Source organism: Balearica regulorum, chromosome 9, assembly GCF_011004875.1.
Source record: "Balearica regulorum gibbericeps isolate bBalReg1 chromosome 9, bBalReg1.pri, whole genome shotgun sequence".
Lineage (NCBI taxonomy): Eukaryota > Metazoa > Chordata > Aves > Gruiformes > Gruidae > Balearica > Balearica regulorum.
Window position 1 is genome coordinate 14112357 of NC_046192.1, and position 11191 is coordinate 14123547.

The window sequence follows — 11191 nt, forward strand, 5'->3', positions numbered from 1 at the left end:
GGTCTACCCAAGAAGACAAGGAGTCCCTTCCCATGGGTCACCTCTCCTCTCCCGTTCCACACGGTATGCCTCCACCATTCATTCTGCAGACCTCTGGGGAAAATGGCTGGGTCAACATAATGGGAAATACTTCACTAAGGAGCTGATACTGCTGCAAAGCATACAGCCCACCACCAAGTAAGTTATGCAGCTTCCTTCCACATGTCAAACAAACATTTCGCATTGAGCATATTGCAAAATGAGCACTCAGCTTTGCCAACTCCATTGTTCAGCTGCATCTCAAATCATGCTTGTTTGGTGTTGGAACTATAGCAACCTTACCGAATGAGATTAAAATATTTTTACCTGTCAAGATATATGTCCTGAATATTCTACTATAGATCCCGCTAAATATACAGCAAGCCACAAAAGATTTCAGTCAGCATTATACATCGTGTTACTATCCAAACACAAACATTAGAATTAAATGTAGTTGTAGTGCAATAAACACCATTGCAACTCCCTTGTGGGGACATTTTTCAACCAACCTTTGTGCTAAAATCAACATGGCTGGTCTGTGTTATTTAATTAATATCTAGGCTCAAAGATCACCCTTTGCTTTTCTTTAATTTGAAAAAAGAAAAGCCTTTTTTCTGGATTAACACAAATATAAAACGGAAAGACTGTGGAACATAAAGGCCATGGGTTGCATTTTGCACAGGATAGGTTCTGGTTGAATGAGATCTGGGACGTGTGCCAAATTAATAGAAAAAATCCTGTTCTTCCTCTCCAATAGCCACAATGTTCATTATTAAGAAAAGCATATGAACCACAGGATTTGATTTTAATAACACCAATGTCTTCATTAATCTGTACTTTCCATTTAGCCTCATTATTGAGTAAATGCTGAGTTAATGCAGCACCTATTATTGTTGGATTTTCCATGAAAAACCTCCTTTCCCTCTTCTTTTTTTATTCATTCAAGGACTATCAGGTGTGTGTGTCATGTTTTTAAACAGGCCGTCCACTGTCAATGGCTGTTTTCTTACCTCAGGTCTATGCAGCTACTCCAGTAACACGCGGTCTACAATGCAGACAGTAACAAAAAAACCCCTGAGAGAACAAAGCCCCAATAAAACCACTCCTAACTCAAAACCATATTTGTTTTGGTGTTGTTTCAAATGCTGTCGTGTCAAGGAGCCTCTTACTATCACCTGCAACTGAGCTGATCTTTCCTGGATGCTCCATGCGCCCTCCTTCTAAATCAAGATTGCTGATGGCCAACATCGCTTTGTATCTGCCGAACAAATAGCGGCCTTTTGTCCAGCACAAGTTCCTAAACAAACTTAATCTCTCTAACACTGTGACAGATGACATTTAGATGTCCTTGTTACCCTTAAAATGAGTTTTATTGACAATCAGAGAACAAAAAGAAGGCCCAGATAAAGCCCAATGTTTTATAGGCCTGCTAACAACATCTTAGTTCTTAGTGCAGAGGGTGTAGAGAAAGCCCGGAGTTGCCCCCATTTTCCCCTGCTTTGCTATATCACCATGACAACAGATATAGAAATCACTTAGTGACTCCTAGAAAGAAAACACAGTGACACAGTACCCCTTGTATGGCGAATCAAACTAAAGCCTTCATTCAAATGGCTATTCAGCTTGGGCATTCATGTAGAGGATGGGGTGGATTTTACACAGGTAACAACAACAGAAAGGCCAGCAAGCACTCCAGCCACAGCATATGGTAAAGTCTCTGTTTAATTAATGCATCCTCAATAGAATTTATCCATTTTAAATTTGTTTTCTTTTACTTGAAACATCATTAATGTAAAGGGCAACATTAATCAACATCTTGCAACTTAAAAGGGCATTAAAAAGTGATCTTTCCCCCCCCACCCCCCCAACAGAATCTTTTCAAGTACTTTTGCTCCCTGTGACTGATTCCAGGCAGTCAGAGCCCTTCATCATAAGGCAAATCTAGAGAGGCCTCTACTGGCCAGCCTCGCCATCTGCAATATTTCCATTTTAAGTGACTTAGAAAAGCAAGCAGTGGAGTAACTACAAGCTTTTATCTTAAAGTTGCACACAGAACGGATTACTGATAAATATATGGTGCAAAACATAGGATAATTGTGCTTTTTTGAAGCTATCATGTACGGTATAACTTTGCTTTTTTTTTTTTTTTTTTTTCCCTTCCGTAAAAGTAAGACGACTAGAAAGATTTATCCTGGCTGTGATGTATTTGCCTCTATGACATTTTGAGACATTTTAAGATTATGGGTCTAAAAATTAACGGGTAATCATTTTTCTTTGTGCACAGGGCTCCCCTTAAAGCTGGGGCTTAAATCCATTTAAATTTGAAATTCTCGTATGCATGTGGCATTTTATATATGCATTTCTCACAACTAGAGTAAAACATACATCAAAGCTCAGAGAAATTAAATCAAGAGCACAAGAAAGAGAGTTATTGAATGATAGAGGAACCCTGCTTCTCTGGGCTTTCCACAGTGACAACACAAAGACAAAGAACTTCAAAATCTACCATTTCAGTAAAATTTAACATTGCAAGCAATAGGCAGTGTGCTCTGTGCTAATATCAGCAGTTCTGGCTAGAAAAAAAAAAAGAGTTTCTGATGTATCCTTTAAATAAAAATAGGAAGTGTGAGTTTGAAGATACTTAAAACTAAATTGATGCTCCTTTTTTAATTCTTGTAATGCACATGCCCTGTTATCAACCACAGACCATGGGAATAAGAAATATCTACTAAGCAGAAGATGTGACTCGCTAGATCTTAACTTATTGCTGTGTAGATAGGAAACTTCTTAACACCAAAACTCATGGAAAATGGGCAAAGTGACAGATCTGGTGAAACAAATCCCAAAGCTGAGGGCTGAGAGAAGACACTCATACTAGAAATACAGTGCAAAATGTTGATGGTGAATATAAATTAACCAGGGAAGCAACTTACCTTGGGCTGCAGTAGGCTGCTCAAAAAACTAAGTCTAACTTAGCAAGATTTTTTTGCTGCGTAGAATAGACACCACAGTCACTCCTAACCTTAAAATTAATACTTTTTTTTTAAAAAAAAAAAGTCTGCAGCCTCTAGTAAATCTACAGGAAGTCACACAGGTTATTTGCGTTATATTTATGGTTAAAAAAAACTTTCAATCCTTGTGCGATCTATAAATATACTTTTTTTTTAATAGAAAAGGATTTAGTAAATATCAAGTATCTTAAGAGCGTATTATTTAGTGAAACCTTAAAATTTACACAATAAATCTCATGTCACATACATTCATCTGTCCTTCACCTCAAAGAGTATTAAAATGAAAAAAAGGCTATATCGTGACACTTTCTCCCTGACTGAGTCTAATTTACAAGCACTGCAAGAACAGGAAAAAAACTATTTTAACAAGCCTGGATTAGCTGGTATCTCTTAAGGTACCCAGCGCTCAATGTCTTTTTTAAAAAATATTTTATTTGCCCGTAGCTCCATATAAGCCGCCAGCTAATTTTACCTGTGATTACCTTTCCCCAGAAGGGCTGGGGGCAGGGAAGGAGATATAATACAGGTCAATTCCTACCTCATGGTCAATGCAGCCTTTAAAAAATAAACAGCAGATCTGGAGCTCACCCTGCTAGTCCCAACAGTGACACCTCCTGGGGCAAGCGGGCTCCAGACAGCTGCAAGATTTTCTCCGCTTTGAAGTACAGTGAGAGCTTCACTCCGCAAAGCTGCACCAGTTCCAGTCCGAGAGTTTCTTTGAAGAAACTTTTCAGGACTGCAGCACTGCAGGGAGGAAAATGAACAATCCTGTTTAATTGCATCAGTTTAGTGAGGAAAGCACAGGAGCCAGCGGCCATGTGGACGGACAATATGACACACTAATATTAACCTTCAGGTATTTCATTAAAAAAGGGGATTCAGTTTTGGAAGTGGTGTTCCAGAAATAGTTTAGAGGTATGTCCAACAACTGCACCCACCGCACGTGGCTAACATCAGACTCTGGCTTTCTTGCTTTTAGTGATTTTTTTCCTTTGGTTTGGTTTGGTGGGGTCTGTTTGTTTGTTTGGGTTTGGGGTTTTTTTTTGGGGGGGGGGGGGGGGGGTGTACAAGCTCACCTACGCAGAAAAGCTGGAAACACTTAAAATGACAATTTCTACTGGACTCACACCATTTCATACCAGATTTTTAAAAACTATGGGCCAAATAGCTCATAATCTACAGGTCCAGTCCTGCAAACCCTAGGTAATGGGCACAAATCTTCAAACAACAGGAACCCAGTAAGGACTCACAATTAGATTTTGTAACGAGCCACAGTGTCCTGAAAGGAAACTAATAAAAATGGATTGGGGGAAAAACATATTCTAACTATGCCTAGATTTAGATTAGCCTTTACTGGTCATTCGTCACATATTTGACTTAAAACAGAAAAAAAAATAAATTGCAAATTAAAAAGATGACCGCCTATTTGCAAACAGGAGCAATTTCTTCTTTTAGATTCTTACAGAATTAATGGTGAATAAAAATATTATCAATCAGTTCACAATGGCCAAGAAATCCACAGTGGTCTTTGATGTCATCCTAATAAAAATAAATTTTAAGAATCATACATTTTTAGGAATATGGACAGTCAGCATGTCATACAGGAATCTCTGGCATGTGGTAATTTCCTGACAGAGATAGAATTACACAGATTTGGTGACATCAAAGTGTAAAAGAGCTCACACAAATTGGTTGAGAAGGTTTTTGTTTTCTTATTTCTAGTGAGTTCATTATTTCTATTTAAGAATCCAAGCAAACAGAATATGAACAACCAATTAATAAACATTTTCAGTATATGAATTTGCAGGAAATGATTCTGTGGACAAAAGTAATCTCAAAATGATACACAGTTCCAGTCGAATCTAACAAGTGATCTCACAGCTTTGTGGTAACTAGCACACTAGAAAGCACACAGAGCACGCGGGGCGGGGGGGGAGGAATCCCTCTAGAGATCTGTTTTTGCAGGTGAAGCTACAACAGAATTTTCTGCATTTTTCTTGGAATAATTTGACAAATATGCAATTTACTGATTATAATGAAAAATCCAGAATTAATAAACTGGAAGTTAGAAATCCACAAAGGAGAAGTTAATCACTACTCAAGAAATGTATTTTTTTCAATTCAGCTGCAAATGAAGTAGAACACACTGGGTAAAAAAGGGAAACAGTGCAAAAACATGTATAATATTATTCCCTGATTTATTAAAAAGCCAAAGAGTCTTAGAAATCTCTTTTATAAATATAATTCTTACAGTTTTATTCAAGATAATAATAAATATGTAAAAGAAATCTTGTATATTGGCTGCATAGCAACATACATATCCAATCAATAGAATAATTAAAAGCGGTTTAAGATAGTTGTATCCAGAATATGCAGAATGACTTACAAATAGATTAATTTGTATACTTTTTGTTTTAAAGCATGATTGAATTACAGGTAATCTGGGGGAACAACAACAAGAAAAAAACCTAACATTTCTGCCTGAAGTACAGAACTTGTCTTTTTCTACTCAAAAGAAAAAAAAAAAAGGTGGGGTGGGGGAACAAGCTGGGACTAACACCTGGGCTTGTACCTAGCTGTGCGTTTGTGACCAATATTACAGCTCAGGGAAGTCAAAAATTGCAAAATGGACGGAGTTTTCCCGAGTACCTGAAGTAGTAATTCACCTAATGTCTACAACAGCCAGGAAACAGATTCCCTTTCTGCCTCAGGAGAGCCCATTTATCCGTTTCTCAGGGGATTTGTGCAGTGCAAAGCTCCAGAGAGCCCATGGGCTGACAGAGGGAAATGGCATCCAGCAGCACAGGGCAGCCCAGGCAGCCCATCAAGCGCAGAGCCACAATCCAGAGCCAGAGGCAGCTCCAAGGCTGCCAACACAACTGCCTGCAAAAGCCGCCAACGAGCCAGAAACTGCTTGTGGGAAAATATCACTTACCCTCAGCATCTGGGTCCCGTGATTACTGTCCAAAGAAACACAGACTGGAAAGATAATGGCAGGATAAACAGCACTTCGCTTCTCCTATTTCTCCCCCTTTACTACCGCAGATTTTTGATATGCTACCCCCTCACACTTGAGTACAATTTTTAAAAAATTTCTGTTCTTATTAATCTTTGCGTTACAACGTAAAATGAGTCTTCCTGCTTCATCTCTAAAAATAGCTTTCACACACTTCCCCTGGCTCTCGATGTATGAGACATAGTGGGGCTATTTGTTACCATTATTGACATGTTTGTGGTGAACTGCGAGCGTGTTTACAGTAGAAATGAAGTCCCTGCTCTCTTGGAGGTAATCCTGGGGTGTCTAAAAGACTCACGGGAGTCCTTGACACGGATCCTCTAAACCAAGTTTCTGTTCCCATATAAATAAATTATCTCGGGGCCAAATATTTCTATTTCCCTTCTATTTCAGGAAGGGAGCAGATGCAAAAGCTCCTGATGGTTCTAGCGATAATGCCCTGCGCAAGCTCTCTGCTAGTGGGGATAAGGAAAAAAGGAAGAGAAGGGCTTTGCGTTTACCACTTGCGGTGTAATAGAATGAGAAATGGGGCTTTTGCGACAAGTAAATAGGGCTAAGTGAGAATTGGCTCCCTGAGGTGATGGGTGTCAAAAACGCTAGGGAACGTAAAGGCCAGAGATGCCTTATGGCTAGGGAATTGGCCCTAACTTCCCCAAATTACGCCGAAGGTTGCCCAGAAAATTTTAGTGTCATTAGCTTTTGGTTGGAATTGATAGATTTCCATTTTCATGCAGTATCTATTCACTGAGGAGGGAAAATTGTTGCTATTAAAATTATACAGCATTATCATTTTACCAGCATAGGCTGCTTTTTCCTCCAGAAAATCACTAAAAGAAGTAAACTTTAGCCAGAACCGCAGTTTGTACATTTGCACCGTACTGAAACAGACCCAGACAGTCGCTCGTTAAAACTGGCCAGTTATGTGTAACATATATGGGATTTTGCAACATGCCAGGTGTTACACAAAACATGAGGTGACATCATTCTGTGGACCGTGCTATAGCAAATACAATCTTCTGGTGGTTTACAGGAAAAAACCCACACCGCTTTTTGGTGAACTGCATACAAAGTGAAGAAGAGTACAAGTTGTTGTTCTCTCTGTATTTTGAAATTGGGCAAATCTCTTTCTCTGTGTGCACAAATTCATGTTTATAAGCAGAAGGTCTACACTAAATCTTTCATGAAAAATATTCTTTCTAGTAAGGAATAAGGAGCTTAGAGTAAAATAAACAAAATTTATAGGAATATCTGTGGGCTGCAGATATATTTAAGTGTATAACCAGCACAAAAATATCCAAGGGAGACTAACCAATAACAACAGAGGAAACTGTAAACTGGAGTTCCTGTATAATAAACAGAGAAACATGGACTCAGTGCCACAATCTGGTTTTTGTTTTTAAATTCTTGCAGACAGAAAAGTGTTTGATTCCAGCCATGGACTCTTTTGATTGATGGATTATTTGATCGAATGTTACTGAGAGATTATTATTTCTATTCCTGTGTAAACTAATGAATTCCAAACCCATTCAAATTTATAGCATTATTTATACCTTCATTAAACAAATGGCAAACATTATTGCTGAACAGTTCTGGCTCCTCCTTATTCATCGGACTAGGTCTATATTCAAAACCAAGTGTATCTGCAGCGTGAGGCCGAGCTCTTAGAGGAAGGTACTGTACGCATAGTCAGTATTAGCCAGCCTTGTACTTGGAAACAAGAGAAGAAGTATATGTGAAAATTGCATTGCTTAAAGCAAAGAAAAGTACAGAAAACTCACAGAGGTACCTGTGATGTGCTACGTGATCCTCGCTTTCGATACTGTGGAAAGATGAGTGCAGAAGACTGCGTTTGATAGGTCTGAGCATGGTCAAAAGGAAACGTACCTTGGACAACATCACATGCATGCCTAGAAATGCTGGGCTAACTCTCTTTCATATTAAGCAGAAAAGTTTATAGCTGTATAAAACGATAATAAAAGGTTATAGCTGAAGTCAGACCTTATATGCAGGCTTTCTATGTATTATCTTGGAATATCATAGTGCTGTTTTTAAAATAATTAAAAAAGCAAAGGAGGTAATTTGTTCCTTTTACTAGGAAGTTGGTATGCAGAACATTTGCTTGCCTTTTCTGTCCACATTCAGTTTGTTTATTGCTGTTTTTCAGTTATCTTAGTGTCTCAAATATTTAGTGACATACAGATCTTGCCTACATTCAACATTTTCATATTTCATTGTATTTTAATTACTACAAAACCTTATGCACAAGACGCATCATAATATTATTTGCTTCCATTCCATGGAAAACCATGTACATTTTCTTGAACATGGGAATATTTTTAATTTTTAATATGTAATTGTTTGAGAAGGCACACAGTTTGAGCAGTTAGGCCCAATGTTCCAAATAAAACATGTCACGTTTCAGGACAAAAAGAGGCATGTTAGCTTATTCATTTTAAAAGAATGCCAATGCCACTTCATCCTTCACAATCTCATAGATCCTACATGACCAACAGAAAAACGTTGAAATTGTCACTAGTAAAGACATTGTCACTGGTATTCATCTTTTTTAAAAAAAAAAAAAAGAAAAATTGTTTTTCCTAAAATACATGGTGTTTGGTGGGGTGGGGTTTTTTTTGTTTGTTTTGTTTTGTTTTTTTCCTATGGAAAGACACTTATGCTTTTATCCAGGCAGGAATTTCTTTTCTCTTAAAACATCAGCTGAAACTACAGAGAACTAGTTAGCTGCACACACACGCTCCATGTTCATCATGTATTCTTTGGAATAACTGTCCAAATTTTATTAGGATTTTCTTATAATGATGTTATATGATGTCCTCGTTGTGATACCTGCATATGTAGAGATCTTAATATTGATTTACTGTGTCTTTTGCCCATCCTTGAGCAGTGTAGATAGCAATTACAGCTGTTGGTGGTATCTATTTTGTCTTTTCATAATTGTCATTTCTGGTTCTACTTAAGATTAAAATATGAAAATTGCATCACGTGCACACAAGCAGGGCATCAGCTAAGTTATCAGCAATATCATGGCAGCGTCATCATTTTAACCACCACCCTCTCCATCTTGTTTATGAAAACTGCATACTGTAACATAAACTTTTAGAAGGAATGTATCACATCACACGAGCTGCCCTGACAAGAAACCCTCATTCAGATCATTAATATCTTCCCCCAAAAAATCATCAGGGACAGAGAAACACCTGTACAGCTGCACCAGATGTTTCTGAATAGTTTCGCTTGGGTTGCTGTCCGAGATTCATCAGTTCAATGCTGATTTCTTCACTATATCTAAAATCACTTACAAGCTCCTTATTGTCAGGGGTTTGCTCAGCTGAAGTTGCAATGGTGCAGTGGCACATGCATCTTAATTGCACAACGGATTTTTAAAAAGCAGTAAAAGTAGGTGCTAGGATGAATAGTAAATGACTGTTCATGCTCCCCAGTAATCAAAATAAAGCATATTCCAACCGTATACTTGGAAGAGAGGTAGGAAATTTATGCAAAGAAACAGCAAAAAATATTTTCACACTGCCCAAGTTCCTGTTTTTAGAGCAGTGATTTTCTTTAGCACTAGAAAAAGAAATCCTTATGCAGGGTTGACTTGGTGTTGGTTTCTTTATAATCTGTTCATGTACACAGCTGAGATAATGGAGAGCAAACATTACATGCAACATCCTCGCAAGCATCAACGTTATCTACCAGTCCTCCCAAGCAGGGTATTCTATCAATTGTCAATGAACTGAATCGTCTATTAAAAATGAAGTTGAACAAAGAAAAACAGTATGAGAACGTGTTTTGGTTTTGTGTGCCCTTTTTTTTTTTTTTTTTTAAACACACTCTGGCCAGTATTTTAAAAGATCTTTTGCATACGTTTGGATACAGATGAGAACAATTAAATACCCTCTAATAATTAATGTATATGCAATCTATAGCATGCATTCTTCTCTTATTAGAGGCTGTGAGTTTTTTGTTGCAATCTAGCTAATAAAGGCTTTCTTTTCCACAAGAGAATTTTGACAGGGTTGACTCCAGACGGCTTTCCAGCTGAGGTCTGGGGCCTTGCTGAACCTTCAAAATTTTCCCATTTGAGCTGCATCAAAGTGAAGGAAATTCAAGGATCACTAACGTCTCAGATGGTAGCACTTGCCCTAACAACCAAGGTTCAGGAATTCTTTGGAGCAGGCTGAGGTCATTTTTCTCCCCTTTTCTCCTAATGCTTTTCTCTATTAATCAGAGCTCACAGCTCAGATTGGTCTTCAACTTCCTCCCAATCCTTGCTAAGCCTGTCATTTCTAGCTATTATTTACTTTAATGGACTTTGGCTGATCCCTTATGAAGCTTTGGATCTGAGAATAATAAGGCTGGAGAGTAACGGGCACAGACATGGGTGTGGGTTTGCCTGCAGATTAACCGTGGCAGATGGGCTTTATTGCGGTTTCCTGTGTGCCGAGTGTTGATTGAGAGGGTATAATGAGAGAGGTGGTGTCTGCACAATGGCTGCAGCCACTTCATTGCACCTCGCGTCTAAACAACCCCATTTTTCTAAATCTTTGGGTTGTGAAATTTTAGGAAGTCAGAGCACAAGAACAAGTACAAAAACAACTGTAAATAACCATGAATGTTAATCCAACCCTAATTGGTCCCTTCTTTCATTATGGGTACATTTTGCTGAGCTCCCCCCCACCCCCCCATTTCTTTTAACAAATGAATGATATGGACAGCTATGCATACATTTGACTTTTATAACAGTTTAACACAAATATTACTTCATATCAACTTATATGATTATTAATATTAATGTGCCATTAGTTTTTGCATTATTAACAGCAGCAGCAAAAGCTTACCTTGCGATCATCTTGTTATGCTTTAGGTTTTTGTCATCTCGGGGAAATTTGTTTGAATTAAATTATCTATTATCTGGAGAATATAAAAAATAACAGCAGGAAGATTGCTTAGTATCTGGCAAATGTGTCAAAAATATGCTTTTCTAAGTCCAAATGCCATTAACTTTCAACAGCGATCAGATGATAAATTATTTTCAGCTATAGGTACTATCAAAAGATCTTTTACAAATTCCCCATTTTAAAGATTTTACTTAATTCCTCCCTTTCACTGATGGATTAAATCA

General features: G+C 38.0%; 1 long non-coding RNA gene across 2 annotated transcripts in view; it reads right to left on the minus strand.

Annotated features, from left to right (window-relative positions):
- LOC142602925 (uncharacterized) overlaps nt 1-10978 on the minus strand; it is a 72874-nt gene extending 61896 nt beyond the window's left edge. For both annotated transcript variants that reach the window (XR_012836779.1, XR_012836780.1), the window contains exon 1: nt 10908-10978. This is a non-coding gene — a long non-coding RNA (uncharacterized LOC142602925). The remainder of the gene's footprint in view (nt 1-10907) is intronic.
- Nucleotides 10979-11191: the final 213 nt, after the last annotated feature.